Genomic DNA, 20,050 nt, shown 5'->3' on the forward strand with positions numbered 1-20,050 from the left:
TATTTCCCTCTTCCAGATGTGTTCCCATATACTTTGTGCTATAGACAGTAATGCTTTGTTTGGTCCTCACAGGCGTCTGGAATATAGGCCTGTGGAACACAGCTGGGAGCTGCATATGCAGAAATGCCTGTGCTGGAGCTGAAAAGAGCAAACCCACTTCAAAGGAGCAATGGAGAGAGTCACAAATTGGTTGGACAAGAAGGATGATGTGAGGAAAGGGAAAAGATAATGGGAGATATGGTTTGCATGTGACACTCATGAGAGGATTAATATACATAATTATAAGCAGCTATCAACAGTGTCTTCCCAGGTGGGCTGCATCTGACTGGTGATAATAAAAGCTCCTTGGAGCACAGGGTCCAGCAAAAATTTTCAGTAATTTATTCTGACGGTAAAATATTCCTAATCTGATAATATGCTGCTGGCAAGAATCAGTGAAAGTTAGAGAAAAATCTCAAGCTGTATTTGTCTATCAACTCATGTTGTTTCATATAAACTCAAACTTCTAATATGATCAGCTACTTATTCTTCACAGACACACCTCTGAAGTATACAATTCAGTAATTTACTTCAGACAAAGAGCATCTACTACACAATAAAGAGAAATGCAAGTTCTTTCCTTCATTTTTTCAGGTAACTCATCCTCAAAGTAGAGGAACATCCCCTTTAAAATAACAGAGTAAATCCACCCCCTTATTTGTTCTGAAGGCAGGGGAAGAGACTTTTACACTTCTCTATCGCAGAGGACAGCTGATTGGAGAAGGTAGGGGTGTACATATCCACAGAAGAGAGAAGGGAATTCACAGACAAAACTGTATCTGAGGAAACAATAGGTTGAATTCTATCTATCTGGCATGTGAGATGACTTACGGACCCAGAATCTTGTCTTTTCAATTAAGAGATTCAAGAGGAAGTTGATATGGAAAAGTGACTTATTTCGCAAATAGGTTTTATGCCTTGGAAGTGGTCTGTTAGCATTAGAATGACATACAGCTATGTGCTGTATTCTCCAACTCAGTGCCTCTCATTTTGCTAGTACTTCTAGAGTACTACCTAGACCTTGCTCTCCTGATCTGCCAGTTGTCAATTTCACATCAATAAATCCAATACTTTTGTAAAAAAATGTGAATATACTCAGTTCTGTGACTTACCTGTGCTGTAAATTCTCTGCATCTCAGATTATCTCCCATTTGAGGACACTAGAAAAAACAACAATAAACAAACCAGATAGTTAGTAATTAAACTTATTTAAAGATTATCTCGTCCAGCCAAGTATACATAAAACCTCCTAGTATCATCCTTCTGGCAGGATTAAGGAATAGCAAGGCCAGAACTGTAATGAAAAGTGAATGTCTTATAACCCTGAAATCTGGTTCATATTTGTTAATTGGCACCTTTCTTCTATTTACAGTTTTCATATTATGCAAACACTTATATACTTGAGTCAATGAGGTATAGAAAGATAAGCTTCAAATGCATTATGGACAATCAGCATAAACTAGAGCTCAGGACCCCTGGGCCTCTCTGAGCCTTTGGAAACAATCAAGGTTTATGGTGTTTAGCCATTGCCTCAAGGGAAATACAGGGAGCTTTGGTGAGATAATGCACTCAAAGTGTCATGAGTTCCTGTAGCAAAAGTATGACCTGCAAAGGCACAACTGTCTTTCATAAACCTGCTTTCGAGAATATGATTATCAAATCCAAATTATACTCTTTACAGATTCCAAATGTGCCCACATTACAGACCCTGAAATAGAAAACCTGATTCTTAGACAAAAGTACAAGAATTTGTTTACCCCCATTCAATCAACTTTAGATGAGGTTCAACAAAATGCTAAAAATAAGGTCCAAGGAATTACTCAAGGCAAAATACTATTTCTTGAAAATTCTAAAGGTCTGCAAGATAGAGAAGGTTCACCAAAACAAGGGCAACTGCAGCCAATCTGTCTGAAGTAGTCTTGCACTACTGAGAGAGCGCCAGACTCTCCTGTGAGGTGCACAAGTGACAGGATGAGAGATAATGGACATCAAGTTGCCACACGGAATATTGCAATTAAATATTGTTAAAAAAAAAAAAAAAATTAAATATTGTTAAAAAAAAAAAAAAAAAAGAAAGTAAATCACCATTAGGATAATAAAATACTAGCAGGTAGGCCAGAGAGACTGTGCAATCCCTGCCTCTGAAGATGTTCAAACCTTGAGAGGACCAGGCCTGAGGAACCTGACCCAAGTTGGCCTTGCTCTGAGCAGAGATCTGGTACTCATGAAACTGCTCACTGACTTGCTTGGGGGCTCACAGCCTTCCCCTGACTCTGCGGTGCAGTAGAGCAGACCACTTCCAGTGATCAGAAGAGACCGAAATCTTCCTTCTCATGAAACAATAACCTGCAGGAAACTTGATCTTTTATTTTGTGTATCAGATTTAACAGTGGTTCAAAGTACATCAGTGAGTAGATCAAATAATTGAATAAGTTTTCTACAAAGAAATACCACACTTCTAGCAGGCAAATACACCCATCATAACTGCATCCTCCACCTGAGAAAGATTGTGCAATAAGCATGTCACATGCTATTTCATAGATATATTAAACTACTTACTATAGTGGCTGCCTTAAAAACCTGTAAAAGGTGAGATCTGACACAGTATAGAGACAAGACTAAAATACCCTGCTCTGTTTATTTGGTTTCCAAACAAAAGTCCACAGAGGATGAAGAGAAGGCTTGAATGAAGGGGAGAGGCAGTTTAAGTTCATAGCAAGCATGGCTCCATTGTAGAAACACTGGAAACATCATCTCAGATTCACTAGATCAATTGTCAATCCCCAAACATTCATGACAGATTGCCATACAGGTGGCTTAGATTAATTATCAATTTTACATAAACTAATATTTCTCCAGAAAATCTGAGGGCAGCCTTTGTGAAACACTTCTTATTACTCAAGAACGAAACAAACACAACTTGTGGAGAAGTGTAACACTGAGGCACATGACTCACACTCTCAGAAAGTGACTTGCCTGTGGTCTTGGAGGCTGAAATAAGAGCCAGTAAAGTTTTCATCTCCAAAATCAGAGGACCAGGTCCCCATAGTAGGAATCCAGTCAACACAATAACTGAAGAGAACAAACTGTCTTATATGGGTTTTATATTTGCTTCTACAGGCAACTCCAGAGACCGTTAAACACAGAAATCAAACTAAAATGATCAGAATAGAGGGAATTTAATAGCAGATTGAAATTCACCAGAAAGTTTTCAATACAAGATTACAGTGAATAAAACACTAGGGTGGATGACAGGAGAGATAACATAGGACTGAAATGAAACCACTTAAGGTTTATGAAGCATTTCTCTCACTGTTCATTTCTTCTGTTACCTGACCTTCATGTTGTACCTTCAGAAAGCAGCATTTCAAATTATCCATATTTAAAAGCAAGCCCTCCAGAGTATCCTCAGTTTAAATAAGGGTTTGGGAGGTTTTTGTGTTTGAGTTTTTTCAGTTGTGACGTGCCCACCAATGTACCATATGAAACATGCCAGTCTGTTTTCAGTACTTCTCCTTCCTTCATCTCCAATGAGAGTTATATAAATCTTCCTGGCTAGAACTGTAGGTAGCCTGCATCATGGGGAACATTTTTCCCTTACATCTTAGAATCCTGTAATTTATAACACGAAATTTAAACCAACATGAATTAGTAATTCAATCCCTATATTCCAATTTAATGAACTAGAGGCTTTATTGCTTTATTGTTTTGTGCCACTGGACCAATCGTTTCATTTACAGATGGAATGTACTTCTTTGTTAATAAATAAATGCATAAAAAAATAAAGGTATCCTCAATGCAATTATGCTGATGTCCCTCAGGAACCAGAATGCAATTATTTAAAATATTATTTTCTTAGATTACTCTCAAGAAAATAAGGAAAGAAATATGAAATTTGTGTCCTTTTAGCTTAAGCTCATTTTAAGAACAGCAACAGTGATGCAGTTAGTCCCCAGTGGCAACTGAGAAGCACTTAGCCAGAAAATTGTTATTGGATTACAGTTCTGGCTTCATAAAACGTGGCTAAAGATCATTTTAGACATCTATGGAATGACCCATTGTCAAAACTGGTATGACAAACAAGTGACAAAGTTATTCTGTTTGGCCATTTTGAGGATTTTTCAGATGACAAAGGTAACTTGGGGCTGTATCAGCCTACACAGTTTTGATTCAATTATAAAAATAACTCACAATAAGAATTCTAGCATAAAGAATTGAATCTCTCTTGAGGAAAAGAAAAATCCCCATGAACATGTGCATATACTTTCAAGCGCTCCTGATTTATGAAGAATTGTGAAGCGATAGAGTGATCAGAAGTCAATTCTGATACTGAGATCAACCTTTCAAACTAACTGGTCTTCTTTATTAAAATACACAAGAAGAATAGGGCACCAAAGGACACTGTATGATTCTTAACAATGTGCAAACTGAAACCACTTAGACACCACTAAAGTTCATATGATCCCATTTAATTTCACTTTACAGTCTTTTTCAAACAGATGACTTCCTGGATGAGAATCCTGCCTCCCCCATTTTAATCTACTTGTAAAAAAGAATAACTAATGTGAATATATATCAGAGCTATCACTTGTGCATACTTAAATAAACACAAACAAGAAATAAATCCCTTCACCCTTGCATTTGAGGTCACCAGTGACCACTGGCAACACAGTAAAAATAAGGACCTTAACCAGAAACCTAAGGTGGTATTTAATTTCTTCATGTAACTTCTTTGTCATTTTTCTTCTCCGCCCATTACATGGTCCTTCTTTGCTCATATAATTACATAATTAACATCCTCAGCACCTATTTCATCGCCTGTTAATTTTGCTAAATATAAATACAGCCATGCTCAAGGAAACAAACTTGGCAAGTGAAGAAGCATAACCGTTTTAAAGGAAAAAAATATCTATTTACATACTGATAATCAGTATGTGTCACTGAGCATTACTAGATCCTTGCAATCCACATAATGGCCCTCTGACTGGAAGTGCCCATGAAAGAACAGCTTTTGCTGGGATGGCAGAGATAGCCCAAAAGTGTGGGTACAAGGAGAGCTAAGTTTTGTTTGTCTGTAATCAGTCATGCAGCTTGTAGCACCTAAGGGCAATAGGGGCAGCTGGCAAACCGCATTGGTCTCACACTGTTGATTCTCAAATCTTTTTTTCTGAAAATCAAAAGGACTAGGGATAGGGAGGTGGGGTGGGGAGGGGGAGAGAGTGAGATAAACTTTGCAGCTAAAGGCCCATAAGATTTTTGCAGTTTATCCGACAGGCCAAAGCCAGATTATATAACTGAGAGCACTGCATGACTATGATCATAATTCAATTGAAGATGTGTGTTTGAAGATTAAGGGACTAGCAGAGGGTTCCTCCCTCACACCTCTGTCATGAAAGAAGAGAAGAAAGTATGAGAAATTCTAGAGTAAACAAAGAAGGTTCTAGTTTCAACTCAGAAGTTCCCAAAGTTTTAATTGATCCACCCTTGGCAAGCAGATTAGCAGTTTTGTTTCTTCCTCCACAGTGTCTAAAAAGTAATTCTATTCATCCTTGTGAAAAGGGAAATTTCAGATGGGTTCCATTTAGCAGGGTCACAGAGACCAGATCTGTATTCATCCTAACATATGGATCCTCACATTTAAGGTCATATTTTAAAACTCTTACTCACAACAAAAATTACTTAGTTCCTTGAATGATACCACTAGGTCATGGAGGATGGTGTTATTAAACCAAAGTAACAGGATCACTAACTGCTGTTTGCAACACAAACATACCTTCAAACTTACTGCTTCCATACAGAAGGATACTGTTTCTCTACACAGATGCATAATGTCATTTGATACAGCAGCTATGGAAGAGAACTAGTTTGTTTTCAAAAATCCTTCTCATTAAATGTCAGTATCGAACTTGTTTCATTGCATCCACTAGGAAGTATAATCCTGATCTAAACCAAAGTCTGTTCCCAAGTATACTGTGCTGACCTGTTTTTCTCTAGAGTTCTGTTTAATTATCCAAAAGTTTACAAGTAAGTGGAACAGTCCAGTTTGAACACCCTGATGCTGTCTCAGCAATTTCTTCTCCCAGCACATGCTATTTCAACAGCCAGTGATCACTGGAGTTAAAGTGCATGCAACCAGCTGAATAGGATGCAATTCTTATTCTTATGATGAATATCAGGGTCAGAGGTGAGTGCCAGATAACACATAGCAGATGTGGAGGGAGTAGAAGGAATTCTGTTTACTTTGGGTGACCACCTACATTTCAAGGGGGGGTGCAGGGGGGAAGCTAAAACTGCACGATAAAGACTGTTTAAGGACTGCGTTGTACAATATTTTGCAGGATGAAGCTACATACTTGTGTGTTAGCGTGAACTATTGTTAAAACTTAAGACACAGTCCAGCCCAAATTAACCACTTACGGAATGTGACTCTTCAGGAAACAAATGAGAGAAATCTTTTAAAAACATACCCCATACTCTGTGATCACTTCAGCTGATATTGAAAATTTGCATTTCTTTTTGTGTTGCTTGTATTCTGTTCCATTTCAGGATTTTTTTCAGATACTAGCAGCAAAGCTAGTAAAAAGCAGCAAAGCTACCAAGTGGAAATGGGAAAGTCCAATCTGAACCTGAGGGAAGTTCTAGTGTAGCCACTGAAAAGACTCTGCAAGATACACATGACAGCATATTTACAATCTCATGTCATGGGACAAGAAAATATTGCAAGTCATTGCCAGCTGCTTGGGCTAGATCCTCAGCCCTGTAACCCAGGTTGTGCAAAAGGAACCTGAACCTGCTCCAGACAGAGAGTGGGTCGTTCTTCCTAAGATAATGCATCGAGCAGGAGATTTACAAAAACTCCCCAAGCTGGTATAACTGTTAGCAGTCATTTAGCTGCTCAGCTTTTCACAGCCCATGGCAAAGGATGAGGAACTTTTCTCCTCAGCACCATCAGCTCTTAATTCCCAAGCAGCAAGTCTTTGTGACTACATTCAGCTACTGTGAGAGACAGGTGAGAAGACTGATCACTTCAGGTATACCAATGAACTTACTGTACGAAGAATGAACTTTGTTTCCCCTGTTCCCTTTTCCCCTCCCAAAGAAATCATGAAAGTCGTTAAGCATCTTGATGTTTTCCATATGGATGTTTCTACAAGTTATAAGGTCAAAGTGGACCAGTTAGGAGACCTTAAGACCATCAGAAAGGTCTGAAAAGAAGAAGGGGGGCAGGGAAAGCAGCTCACTTTTAAAAGAAAAAAACCTCTTCACCTCCAAATCAGACTATCCTGGGACAAGTTGCATTTCTCAAGATGCTACAGATAGCCATTTCCCAGACTACTGAAATCAGATGCCTTTGTGAAGACTGCCACAACAGTCTCAGCAAATGGATGGATGTTTTGTTGAAAATTTTTCCCCAAAATATTTCCATATATTTTTTTAAAACAGCTTCAGTAGTTACATCCACATAAAATGATCCAGTCAGTGCTCATACTGGAATTAATGAGAATATAATTACAAATTTTAACTAGTCTTTATAGAAAACTTTAATAGAGGCTAGTAACCTGTGGAAAAACAGATCTTAGAAAACAGCGGTGAGTTGGCAAATTCAGTCCAAGCTGGAAAAAAGAAAACAAAAAATCCCATCTCAAAAATCCCACTTACATGTCCACCATTTAGCCTGCTAACTTTCTAAATGAGTTGCTACATTTATTTGTTTATAAGATTTGCTCTGAATGTTGAACATTTAATCTCATTTTCACAGGTGCACATCAAGGTGCACATCAAGGTGCACATCAAGGAAGTAAGTTTGGCAAATGATCTCTGAACTACTCTGGACTCTTTAAAGATACAGTTGTACTACGTTTTTAAAGATATACACTATCTCATTTAGATGATGGATTGGAGTATGGAGGACAATGTAGGTAGAAAATCCAATAGCTTTTGGTTCTAAGCCTTCTATGCAATGTACATCTCTTCTTAGGTAACATTAAAGATAATTAAAAAAGATCCTGATTCTTTAAAGCTGAAATGTATTTGCAGCATAAAGCAGTCACTCTTTTTCAAAATCAAAACAATCTGCAGAAACAAGTCTGATATTGCTAGTTTGGCTGAAACAAACGAGCAAAAGAATAATAATTTCTCAGAAAGTGGAAGGGAATGTATCTTCCCTGCCCTCTCCCCCATGTTAACTTTTGGTCTGCTGCCATGCTTCTACTTTGGCAACCAAAGGAATGCTGTGGGCATCATTAAAGGCATGTGTGGCAGCCTGAGGGTTAAAGTAGACATTCCTTATCTTTGACAGATGGTTAATTCATGGTCATTATTACTAAATTCAATTGCTCAATAATTTAGATATGACAAACGTGTGTAGGAATATATGCCAGGGCACCCTTCTAGGAATCCCAAAATGCAATCTCCCCTCCATGCTTTCACCATACATCCTCATGCTGAGTGTGACAGATTGAAACAAATGTAGGCTTTCTGAGCACTTCAACTCCCTCGTGCCACTCTTGTTACATTAGAGAGTGGTTCTAGAGAGTTACTATGTCCAGACCTGGGGATGGATGAATGGGCTTGGCTAAAACCACTATTTTGTCAATAAGTTTAATGCAAGCCCAATTTTTTTAGGCTTAACTTTTCCAGTTCTGTTGCTGCAAGTATCACCACTTAAGCAATCACAGAGAACTAATTTTCAGGCAAGGTCACCGTTTGAATGGCACTGAGTGCTAGTAGGTCTACTTAAAGGTTGTCTGGAATGGCTTTAAAGTAGACCATATCTGACTAAACATTTATATCAATGATGAGCTGCACACCCACTTCTACGACACAAATAAAGAGTCATAAAGTGAGGCCTCACAACAAACTGCCCTTCTCTCTTCCATTACCATCCCAATCCCAAACTTAGTCCATTTATCCATGTGGTGACAGGCATAAAGACCTTTTGGCAAAAAAAATTAAATTCCCTTTCCCTTCTTTCAGTTGATACAGGAAAATGAACTTCTGCCCTTCTCTGTTCCCACTTATATTTCCAAATTGGTTGGCACAAGAAAGCACCTCAGAACACCTCCACAGCTCTACTCACTGAAGTTGAAAGTCTTCCACTGACTTCAAAGACGTTTGGATAAGGCCCAAGGTCAGCATCCTAACATGCTAGCACAGACTACCAAGCCACAACACTGTCTGGAATCCATGTCATTTATATGCTATTGCCAAGGCAGTGCAGGAAGCTTACACAACTTCAGGTCTCTGAAAGTGTGTGCTGTTCTTGTTAGTTTGCAGAACATTTTGTGGAGTTCCACTAATACCTGTGCAGATATAGGTGAATTTACAGGTTTCTCATCTGAGCCACAAAATCCAGATATCACAAACTGACTTTGCCTTTGACATCTTACGTGCATAAGTTTTCTGTTCCTTTCCTGTCCAGAAATTTCATTGCCTTCATGACTCTCTATAAAGCCCTGAGATGTCATATTTTTAGTTAGAATATGAACCTTCTAGAGCAGAGACCTTGCCTTTACTTGTTAGTAACTCACTTGGTACACTATTGGCACTATATAATATGAAAGAATAAATCACAACATAGTAAGTGGGAAAAGTCTCTGTGCTGTTTTTCCACCATAAACCATTAATCCTACTCAGAGCATGTGCAAAACAAAAACTCCAAGCAAATGTGTGAAACCTAAGCCTTACCTGTAAGTTTGCAAAGTATCTCAGCCACAGAGAGAACTGAATCAAACCTTCTGTATGCTCAAGGCAAGTGAATACATTAAACCCGTTCAAGTAAACAATTCACTGTACCCGTTTCAAAGACCTGCATAGCATCTGAATCAGCATCATCCCATTTGTGTGTCTTTCACGCCATACTAAACTACAACTGCTCCAAACCACAGCTACAGTGGACACAAGACTTGTTAAGCTTTCTCAGCTCCTAAAGCTAAGAAGAGTTAAAGAACAAGACATCTCATGGGTCTTTCTCAACATCCCATACAACCTACCCTTTTGCAAGCAACTGCTCTGACATCTGGTGGTGTTAAACTGTCTCTCCTTTTCTTACCCTCTAATTGAGTTTGTAAACTGCTTATAAGAAGCCTGTAGAACTAAAGGAAAATTAATAGAGCATCATATCCTCAACAGTATGGTACCATATGGGGCACTATACATTGCTGAAGGTAAGCAAAGCTGGAGGACAAAACTCTGCAAATGTCTCTCACCTTTTATATCCAGGTAAACGCACGCTTCTGTTGAGGAATAACATTTTTAAAGTCAAAAAAGTACAGCAGAATATCACAACTCATCTCTTCCTCTTCTCAACTGATAAAGCATTATTTAGCTTCTAATTAAAAAGATTAATAAAGAGAATGCATGAGGTTTGCATCAATCATTGCCCATGTGGTTCTTATTATTGTAATTAAAAGTTATCTCCTCAAAATTGTTGGATGAAAGTGCCATGATCTCCAATTGAAAACACATTGAAGGGAGTTATCCAACTTATTTGACTGTTTTAAGACAGTCAAATTTAAGAACACTAGGGATGTAATGTATTCAAGAGTCCTTAAAGGCAATCTGTAGTAAAAGTGTCCTATGAACCCTGTATTCAAGAATGTGAAGGCTTTTCTTTTAGGAAAAAAAAAAAAAAGTTATAGTAGGAATGAACATCTTTTGAAAATGAAGCTATTTCAAACTCAGTTACTGAAATTCAAGGTTTTATCTTGAGAGCTCTTTAGCAGTGTTCAGTTTCTCTAGGAATTAAATCTTCTGACATGTTTAGATTTTCACAGTGAATGGGCCAAATTTCCAATAATCCTGAACAAACCTGTTTCTTTTGCTGACATATCATTTCATATTTCACAGAAAGTAATGTTCAATTTTACCATCCAAGATTTCACAATAAAGGGCATTTTGGAAATGGGTGATCTAAATAGAGAATTTTTGCATATGCAGGACTATAGACTTACAAATCTGTGAAACAGAGATGCACAGCAAATAGAAATAGAATTTATAATTTAATCACAGTCCCTTTCTTTCAGACATTATGTACAATAGTTTCAACAACAAGCCAATTACATCAAAGGCAGTAGCATGCTTAAAACCAGCGATTTTTAAAGCTTTCTTTGTGTAAAGTAACTTAAGTCTTTTTTCCCCACTCTCTTCCTTTTTCTCTTCACTGAATGGGAATGTCTTACATTTTGGCATAGGATACAGTGACTTCGTGGAGTTCTGTTCAAAATTATTCAGGGTATAAAACTACTCACTAGCTTTTGAGAAAAGTTTCCTGGATGCTATTGAAAAAAAAAAATTAATGGGCAGAGATGTATCTCCTGTAACATAAAGGAAAAACCTTTTATTTAACACATCACAGGAAAACAACAAAGGGTGTTAAAGAAGGACTTGTTTGGATTTTATTGTGAAAGAGAAATGTACATTTCCCTGCCATCTTTATTTACATTTGAACTCTGTTACCAGCTTCCTTCTGCAGTTTCTGAACCACCAGTAGTCTCTTGCATCTTCTTTCCGGTTACCAACAGCTTGATCTGTGGGCAGTGAATTTCCTTGACAGTGCATTTACATGACAAGAGATAGTTGGAGTTAGTCTCCAAAGGCTATTAGGAAAAGTAAAAGAGACTGTGTAATCTGTCCTACAATCCTCAAGCACAAAATCCAACTTTTTTTAATTTTTAAATTTTGCTCAAATATAATTATCCAACTCTCAGGGAGAAAACAACAAGGAAAATGAAACAAGAGAAGTGCAGATTTCTTAAACAAGACTATGGGAGGAAAGTGGCATAACACATTCACTGTGATCCTTTAGAATTTTCCTATAGAAAAATTACCCTGTATCAAAGAAAATGTGGAGAAAAGAGAAAGTGATGCTGAATATGACAAAAAGCTTGTTTATGTTTAATACATAGAAGGAATTGTTCAAGGACAGTTAAATGTGACCCATTTAATATACACCAAGGTCTCCAATACCTATGGTACTCTGCTGAGTAAGTGCTGATCATGCAAATTAAGGCTGCCTGGGGATACACAGTGCTTTTCAGTTGCAGTTTGAATTTTCCAAGTTCTCAAAAAACTTTTAGAGATGTGGATACATGTTACAGGGTCACTAGGGCTACTTTCATATCTTCACTTGTTGGCTCATTGTGAAAATTCATCTGTCTGACATTCTTGAGCCTTCTGACACACACATCCATATTCAGAAATGTAAAGATCTTATTATTGCTATTAGCTGTGTAATTTAAAGTACAGATGGGCAAGTCAATTTGAAAAGGTGTCCCAAGACTAATATTTGAGCTTCAACAGGAAAGAGGAATAAGAATCTAGTGGTCATTGTGACTCTAATTAACTCAGAAGTTCAGCAGACTCTAGGAGTTTTCAAAGGTAATGTAGATTATGCCCTCAGCATACACTGCATTCATGATCTGAGACCTTCTAGACTCCCTTAGATTTATTGGCTTAGATTCTTACCCAGTTTGCAATATGCTCACAAATCCCACTCGCTATAATTTGGGTTCATTATGTCTGAGCAAATGCAAGGAAATCCAAACTACACATCACCTCTGAAACTGGCATCAAACACCCAATCAAAACTTTACAAGTTCGATGAAGATTAGCATATGAAATGAAAGGGCTAAGAAAAATATACAAGAAGGTAGGAACAGAAATGCTCATTTAATAAGGGTACAATGTGCCCACTGTCTGAACACAAAAGGACACAAGGGCAGACAACCCTTTTTAATAATTTTACTACAATTATATAGATTCTAACCTATAGGGAAATTATGTTCTAAACCAAGTCGCCCTAACCCCCATTCCCCAAACATTTCTGTAAAAGATTAAACTGAGCTTTTTCCTGTGGCTATTTTTATTAATCGCATCAGTAATTAAACGCTCTATGGTCTAGGGCCCCAAAGAAAACATCACTCTGGCTTCTGGATGTGTTCCATGATATCTTGAAACAATCTTAAAAAACGTAGGCAGCTAATGTTGTGATCCCCACTGGATCTGCAGGGACCCATTAGGATCACCAGGGGAAGCGCGTGGTTGTGACGATGCAAGCAACTGAGCATTACTCACTGGAGCTGAGACACAGTGTGAAGCTGCTATTGTTATCCTCAGTTTCTCTCAAGACACTTAAGTTCAAATCTACTCACAGCTTAATTCGTAGAGGAAATCTCAACCAGAGCCTGCAGCCTCTCAAGGGAACGTCCCAAGTGTCTGGTAACAACCTGCCCCCAGGAGAAGGTGCTTTGAATTCCTATTCTCATAGATTATCCATGAGAATAGGACTAATTAATGATACAGTCCCATGTATGTCTTCTCCATTTTCTGTAGTGTCAACCAGGTCACAGGAATTACTTGGGTTAAAAAGAGAAGCCACCTCACTCTAACCCCAGTAAAAGTGATGTCTTTTAACTCAGATCATTTCAGTGCCTGAAGGTTCATGGCAACGCCATCTCCCAGCGAGTAGCACTGGCCCAGGCACACACACAGACTGCAGCCAGCATTTCACCACTGCAGGACACATGGCCCCACAGACATAGGACTTGTGCAGCAGTACACAGACAGACCAGTGACCTGAACTCAGGTCCTTCACATCCCAGCTGGGAACTCTAAACACAGGACCATTATTTGTTCATCTTCATCAATCTACTCTTTAACTCCATTTCTTTCCTTTACCAACACCTGACATCAAACAGTTAATCCTGCAAAGAGCAGATGAAATGGTTTCTGTACTTTCATTTAAGTGAGGTGTTTTTTTAAGTGAATCCAATCTGATCCAGATTTTCTCAGTTTGGCTGCCATGCTGCAAAATCAATTATCCACAGAATACTAGTTTACATTAAGAGTAGTGGGGTAGCAACTGTGGTCACTCTTGCTATACAGTCCACACCTTAGTAAGAAATTTTTTTTTATCTTTTAATGATTTCTCTTCTTTCCCCTCATTCTTACTAAGGAAAAGTTCAAAAATGTGACACTTAATGAAGAAAAATATACACTGTATCCACTAGATACACTCAGTTAGCAAACAGATGTAGATGGGTTGTTTAGCTCCCTATCCAGAAAGCCATTAGGTATCTTGAAGGTATTGTTGAAACTTACATAATATTTTTAGAAACCTGTTGTCTTACATCCAGAACCATTAGTACATTTTATGTGACATATGGCAAGTAAAAGACTAACAGGGGAAAGAAGTTGGGGTTTTCTCCCCCCGAAAATGACCATAAAATACTAAAAAAAAGATTGCTAGAAGCCATTTGTTTACAAATATCTTTTGAACTGTTTGTGCAACTGAAAAAACAGATTCTCCTATGTTATCCTTGTGTTTACCAAAATACAAGCTGCCATATACTAACGGAAAAGTGCATGGTTGACCGCTTCCACACCTCACGTAGTATGATTTTCTTCCCCTTGCAGAAACAAATATATTTATAAGGTAATTGTTGCAAAACACTTTCAAATAACTGTCTGTCGCGAAAACAATCTCAACTCTCAATGCCAAATCACTGGCCCAGTCAATGAGTGCAGTGGAGTTCAGTCTAGACACTGGAACGACTAACACTGTGAGACATAACCCTTTCTTGACAAAATGTCCTTTCATTAGTTACCAAGTGAAAAAGGAATGTGGGTGCTTGAGGACACTTACTGTATACTAACTTTGTGTGCGTTTGTATACATGTCTAGCACTTATGTGCAAGTACAGACATGCATTGACAGAGAAGGATACTCTATTACACAGGGCACTGAGATAGTCCCTGCTAGCAATATTCCCTTTATGTTTGTGTACTTGTAAAAATGGTCCAGGATACAAATAGTTCAGAGTGACAAACTAAAAAGCAAAAAAAAGATCAAACACACTAAAAGACAGTACACTTAAACCACCACTTATTAGTATTAACAGTTATGGTCCGAGAACGACAGAAAGTTGACCTTGGTTAGTTAGTGTTTTTAAGCCACAGAGACAAAGTGGGTTTCCGATAGACGCTATAAAAAACTGCACTGTGGAAGCATTTATGGGGTACAACTTTCAAAGTGCACAGTGAGGTTTTATAGCTATCTTGGACCTAGTGGGCTAAATCCCAAGCTACTGAAATCAACACAGTTCCACTTACTCTATAGCACTACACCCATTTACATCAACCCAAGGATCTAGCCCGGAACTGTAATGGGACTCCTGTGGCCTCAGCTTTCACAGAACAATCTGATACTATATAACATAATCTGACAAACCCGAGAAATTCGAAATTAAGACTTCTGCTCTCTCCATATTTCACCCAGTTGTATTTAAGTGCATTGCTGCAGAGGCCTTGATATTACGCAGTAAGTGCACTGAAATAGAGCCATAAGAATTTTCTCCTTGCTCAGAAAAAGTTCCTATTGATTCCAATGGGACTCATATTAATTTCAGTGAGATCTTATTTAAGCAAGGAGTGGTTTTTGGCTAGGCTGAGTGACCACTGTGATATTAAAATGTAAAAGGCTTTTCATAGTCCTATTGCAGACAGTATCTTCCTATGTGGTGTGGCCCTGGCGTGGGTGACAAGCTTTGTTTAGTTGGGGCCCCAAATGGCAACATTTAGATCTGGGTACCAACTTCCTCTTACACTGTAAAAGATATCCCTCAACTTCAGAACTAGAATATTATTCTTGGCTGACCAAGAATAAATAGAGGGATACTCCACAAATAGAAGTAATTTTGAAAGAATCTAAATATTCAAGCACATTTTCTCATTGCTGCATTTACTTCAGTGGGTCTAAAAAACTCACTGGAGTTGAAGAACCGACCCTTAAATGTCTACAATGTCTGCTAAATGACTTGGTATCAGTGACATGAAGTACTAGGCTCTAGCTGAAGTTTCATGAAAGATGGATTAAGGGCCATCACTGGACAGAGACCATAGGGCAAAAACATATTTCAGAAGAAAATGTTGTATTTCAAGTTAGAGTTCTCTTCACAGTGAAAGGTGACCTTTGATATCATTCTTGCCTAGCTCTTTGTATTTAAACTCTTTCTGCTTTCAGCACAACTCAAACACAGATGAACACTGTCTTCATCCTTTCTTTAGCATCCCTATTTCAATATTCCAGACTCAGCCATCATTTACCCCAGCAGTCTCCTACTGTGCATCTGTCCCTCAAATCTTAAATACCTGTCCTCCCAATCTGTTCTGAGGCCGAGTCCAAATGAGTTTTGTGCATGTAAATTCTATTACCTACATGCATAAATGACAGAACCTACTGCCTATGCATGCAAATGTTAGCTATCTAGACCAACCAATGTGCCACTGTGTATTAAGGGGCAAAGGTTTTTCATACACAGAGAGAAGTCTATTAAGTGTACCTTTGAAACTGTGGCCCTAAAATTATGTGCAAGAAAAAGAAGAACCCCTGCCTGTAAGGAGTAAGTATTTCCGACAAGTGTAATTTTCATGTAGCGTAAATCTCTGGATAACCTTCAGAGGTTGAGTTACCCTTGCTTACAGCTCTTCAGGATTCACCTGGCCTTTGGTAATGCTAGAGCATATGTGCAATCTGTCCAGTTAAAGTGTTCAGAGAAAGAAACATCATCCCACTAATATAGATTATCCACAGCATTTGAAAGATTTCAGGATATAAAAACATACAAGGAAATTTAACAATTTATGCACCAGAGAAAGACACTGTAAGAGGTAAGAGGTAAGTTGAAAAGATAGATGACATTTCTGTTTTGGGGCTGGTTTTATTTTTGGCTAAGACATGTTTTCTTTTAACATACTGCAAACGTCAACACTTTTATTTTTATTCACCCCCAAACAGGTAAAATTAGATGATAAACCCTTTTTTTCCCCCTGCTTTTTTAAAGCCAGTATTCATTCCAGGACTGAGAACTTGTAACACACTGAGCTTTAGCCTGAGGCTGATTTACCAACTACTACAATCCCCTCATGAAGGGATCTGAAAATGGAATAACTTATTTACCCTGCATTCAGGAAGCATATGGTTCATCCTCTATGTTTTCTGTATCTGTATACAAAGTCAGGGTGTAGGTTATATCAACTCAGTACTATTGCCTAGCTCTAACTAAGAACTGAATTCAGTGTACGTGTATGTTATCCACACATTTATATACACTATTGTATAGACTCCAGTTATCACTCAGTGTATGAATCAATCCCTTAGCAGTTTATGATTTATGCAGCTTGCTAGAAGTAGCCCATGCCAGCCTTAAAAGCACTTTAGCTTAGTTGTTTTTACTCATGAAGGACATGTTGTCCTGTAATTATTCTGTCATTTCTTAAAAGGTGAAATCCTTAACAGGTTCATGCTTTATGTGCTGCTATGTGTATGTGTGAGTTTATGTCTGAGCACATCTCACCAAGTAGGAATCATCATTCCAAATTACTTTACAAGAAGCTACATAGAACTGGACAGCTTAAAATGTGTTAAGTATCCTCAGAGTTTACACAGATGGTTTCAGGGGGAGCAGGGGTGGAGCAGGGTAGGGGGGAGTCAAAGAAATCATTAATATGTTCCAGTTACTGCCCCGATTCACAAAATACACAAGTGCACAAAAGCGTCACTTTTTGTTTTGATCCTGTCAGTAATGTAATGTTGTGTTGTGGGGTTTTGTATCATTTAATAGGTGGGGTATCTGCAAAATGTGCAACTTTAAACAATTATGCAAATTTAAAAGTAATATGTTCAGAGAAAAACTGAAAGGAGATTCTGACATTAATCAGAGACTGCCAGCTCTTCTTGCAAGACTTCTGTAAAATATGGGCTAAGCTTAGTGTTAGTGGCCGAAAGGCAAAGTTTCTCTGCTGCCTCAAATTAACTGCACTTTTAGCTTATTTGAAAAAAAATGAGAATATTAAATTCCCTTTTCTACATAAAAATCTGCCATTCAGCCTAAACGGCATATAAAAGCTCCCCTTTCTTAGATATGTCAGAATATTTGGAGAATTTTAATAAACTTCTAGAATGATCTATAAATCACATGAATTATGGGAGCTCTATGATAGATTATCCCTAACAAGTCCTGCTGTGCCTACCTAACACTTATCGGATATATTGGCAATATGAAGCTAATAAAGTATGTAAACACAGAATACAGAACTGATTTTAACGGAAAAAAGGTCAACCTAGACCCCAAATGAAAATAGGGGGGGAATCTGGATCCTTCTGATACTTTAAAAAAAGGAGGTTCTGGATAGTTGGGGTTTGTTTTAATTAGAGATGGGAGAGAAAGCAAGCCTGGGATCAGGATCCTCTAGGCTCCGATTCAAATTTTAGATCCTATTTGTTGGAAGCTACTTGTGTGATACTCAGCCCTTACTGTTAACCTGGGAAAGAAGCATAAACCAGTCAAAGAAAAGCCATGTTCAGTATGACCATGAAAAGGAAATGCCATATCTTTCATGAGAAAGGATGAACTTGAATGACATTTATCCTGCACTCCCAACTACTGGGGTTCAGGCAATATCTAAACTCTTAAGATTATTATCTGAACTGCTCTCTGAACCTCTGTTTCCCCACTGTCAGCTGTAATACATGAAGGCAGTTTACAAGAGAGTATTAGTTATTCACTTTGAATTTCCCAGCTTTAGTTGGTTTAAGTAAGACCCTTAATGTCACTTAAACATAGTGTTTTTGTGTTATATTTTAATTTTGAAAGGATTATGAAGAAAATCTACCCTTTCCGTTAACTTTCTTTGAAAAACGATTAAGAGTTTTAGAAAGGATCTCCAAATATCCTCACCCTGACTGATAAGTTATCCAGAATGAAACATGTAATACAGATGAAATTTTGAAAAAATGCAGAGGCAAAACATAAAGTTCTCAGTCTGAAACTACAAATACCAGTGTGTTACTTGGGAATGCAGTGCAACATGGTTAAACACTGTAAATTACACTGAAATTTTCTTTGTGTTGGTATTTGGCTCTGTACAGCTTTATTGATAAAACCAGCAATTTATTTTTCTTTTTATGAGGCTAACAATTACATACCACTCAAAAGAATTTGACTGCTATTAGCTGACTACAACACTTGTGAGGAAAAAATCCCGTTGTCTTACACAAATGTTACCAGTAATATTCTACCTAAGAAAGACTTTGGAAAACTGTTAATAAAATGAGTCTTCTTTAGCTACTCCTTCCTAAAATAACACATTAGTAATCTTGGGCTGCAACTAATTTTCCTGATATTACATGTGGAAGTCTCTGTAAAAACTAGACAGAGATGGGATGTAACGAATGCATCACTCATAAATATGGTTCCTCAAACATAAAAATCTGGCAAAGCTCAAAGAGCAGAGCAGGAGGTAAGACAGCTTTCATATGCTGCTGCCTTTAACGCATTTAACGTACATTGGATAATTATGTACCTCATTTCTTCCAAACTGAGTAAGATATTTTGTTATAAATCTATTTGCGCGGTATGTTACTATATGCCTCTCTTAATTTAGTACAGTACTCTCTGGTCTAAAGCAAGCGGTTCTAAATTAAATAAGGTAGCATACCTATTGCACAAAGCAACCGACTGCATTCCAGCGAAGCCCCTTTGAAAGCTATGTCAAATCTCTGCTGTCTCAGGGAGGAAAGCACCTCATTCCCTTTGCATTAGTCACTCTGCTAGAGATTAATCCTAATGAGCTTTTTTCTACAGGCTTGGCTGGCACACCCAGGATTTGCATTACATACCTGCGATTTCTCAATATTTAGACCAAAATGTGTTCCTTCAAATGCAGATAGATATCAACTTTCCAGAAACCATTAACTACAGCATTACTGTAATAGCTTATCGAGCCTAGAGTGAGGCCAGCCACAGGGTGCTCCCTCAGATTTGGTAAGAAGCCATCACACAACTAAGTATTGTAAAATCAACATGGGCCAACGGTCATACAAACACTGGTGTAAATGACACATCTCAAAAAAGGTCACTCTATTAAAGAACAAGAGTGCTCTCTTTTTCCTTATTTCGTTATCCTCATTATCCCCCTCATTATCTCCCTGTTTCACTGATTTTTGGCAAACA

General features: G+C 38.0%; 1 long non-coding RNA gene across 1 annotated transcript in view; it reads right to left on the reverse strand.

Annotated features, from left to right (window-relative positions):
* Positions 1-1,148: 1,148 nt before the first annotated feature.
* LOC113483097 overlaps positions 1,149-20,050 on the reverse strand; it is a 114,073-nt gene continuing 95,171 nt past the window's right edge. Inside the window, exon 5 of the long non-coding RNA XR_003398953.1 lies at positions 1,149-1,199. This is a non-coding gene — a long non-coding RNA (uncharacterized LOC113483097). The remainder of the gene's footprint in view (positions 1,200-20,050) is intronic.

The sequence above is a fragment of the Athene cunicularia genome (assembly GCF_003259725.1).
Source record: "Athene cunicularia isolate RWA chromosome 8 unlocalized genomic scaffold, athCun1 chr8_part1, whole genome shotgun sequence".
NCBI lineage: Eukaryota > Metazoa > Chordata > Aves > Strigiformes > Strigidae > Athene > Athene cunicularia.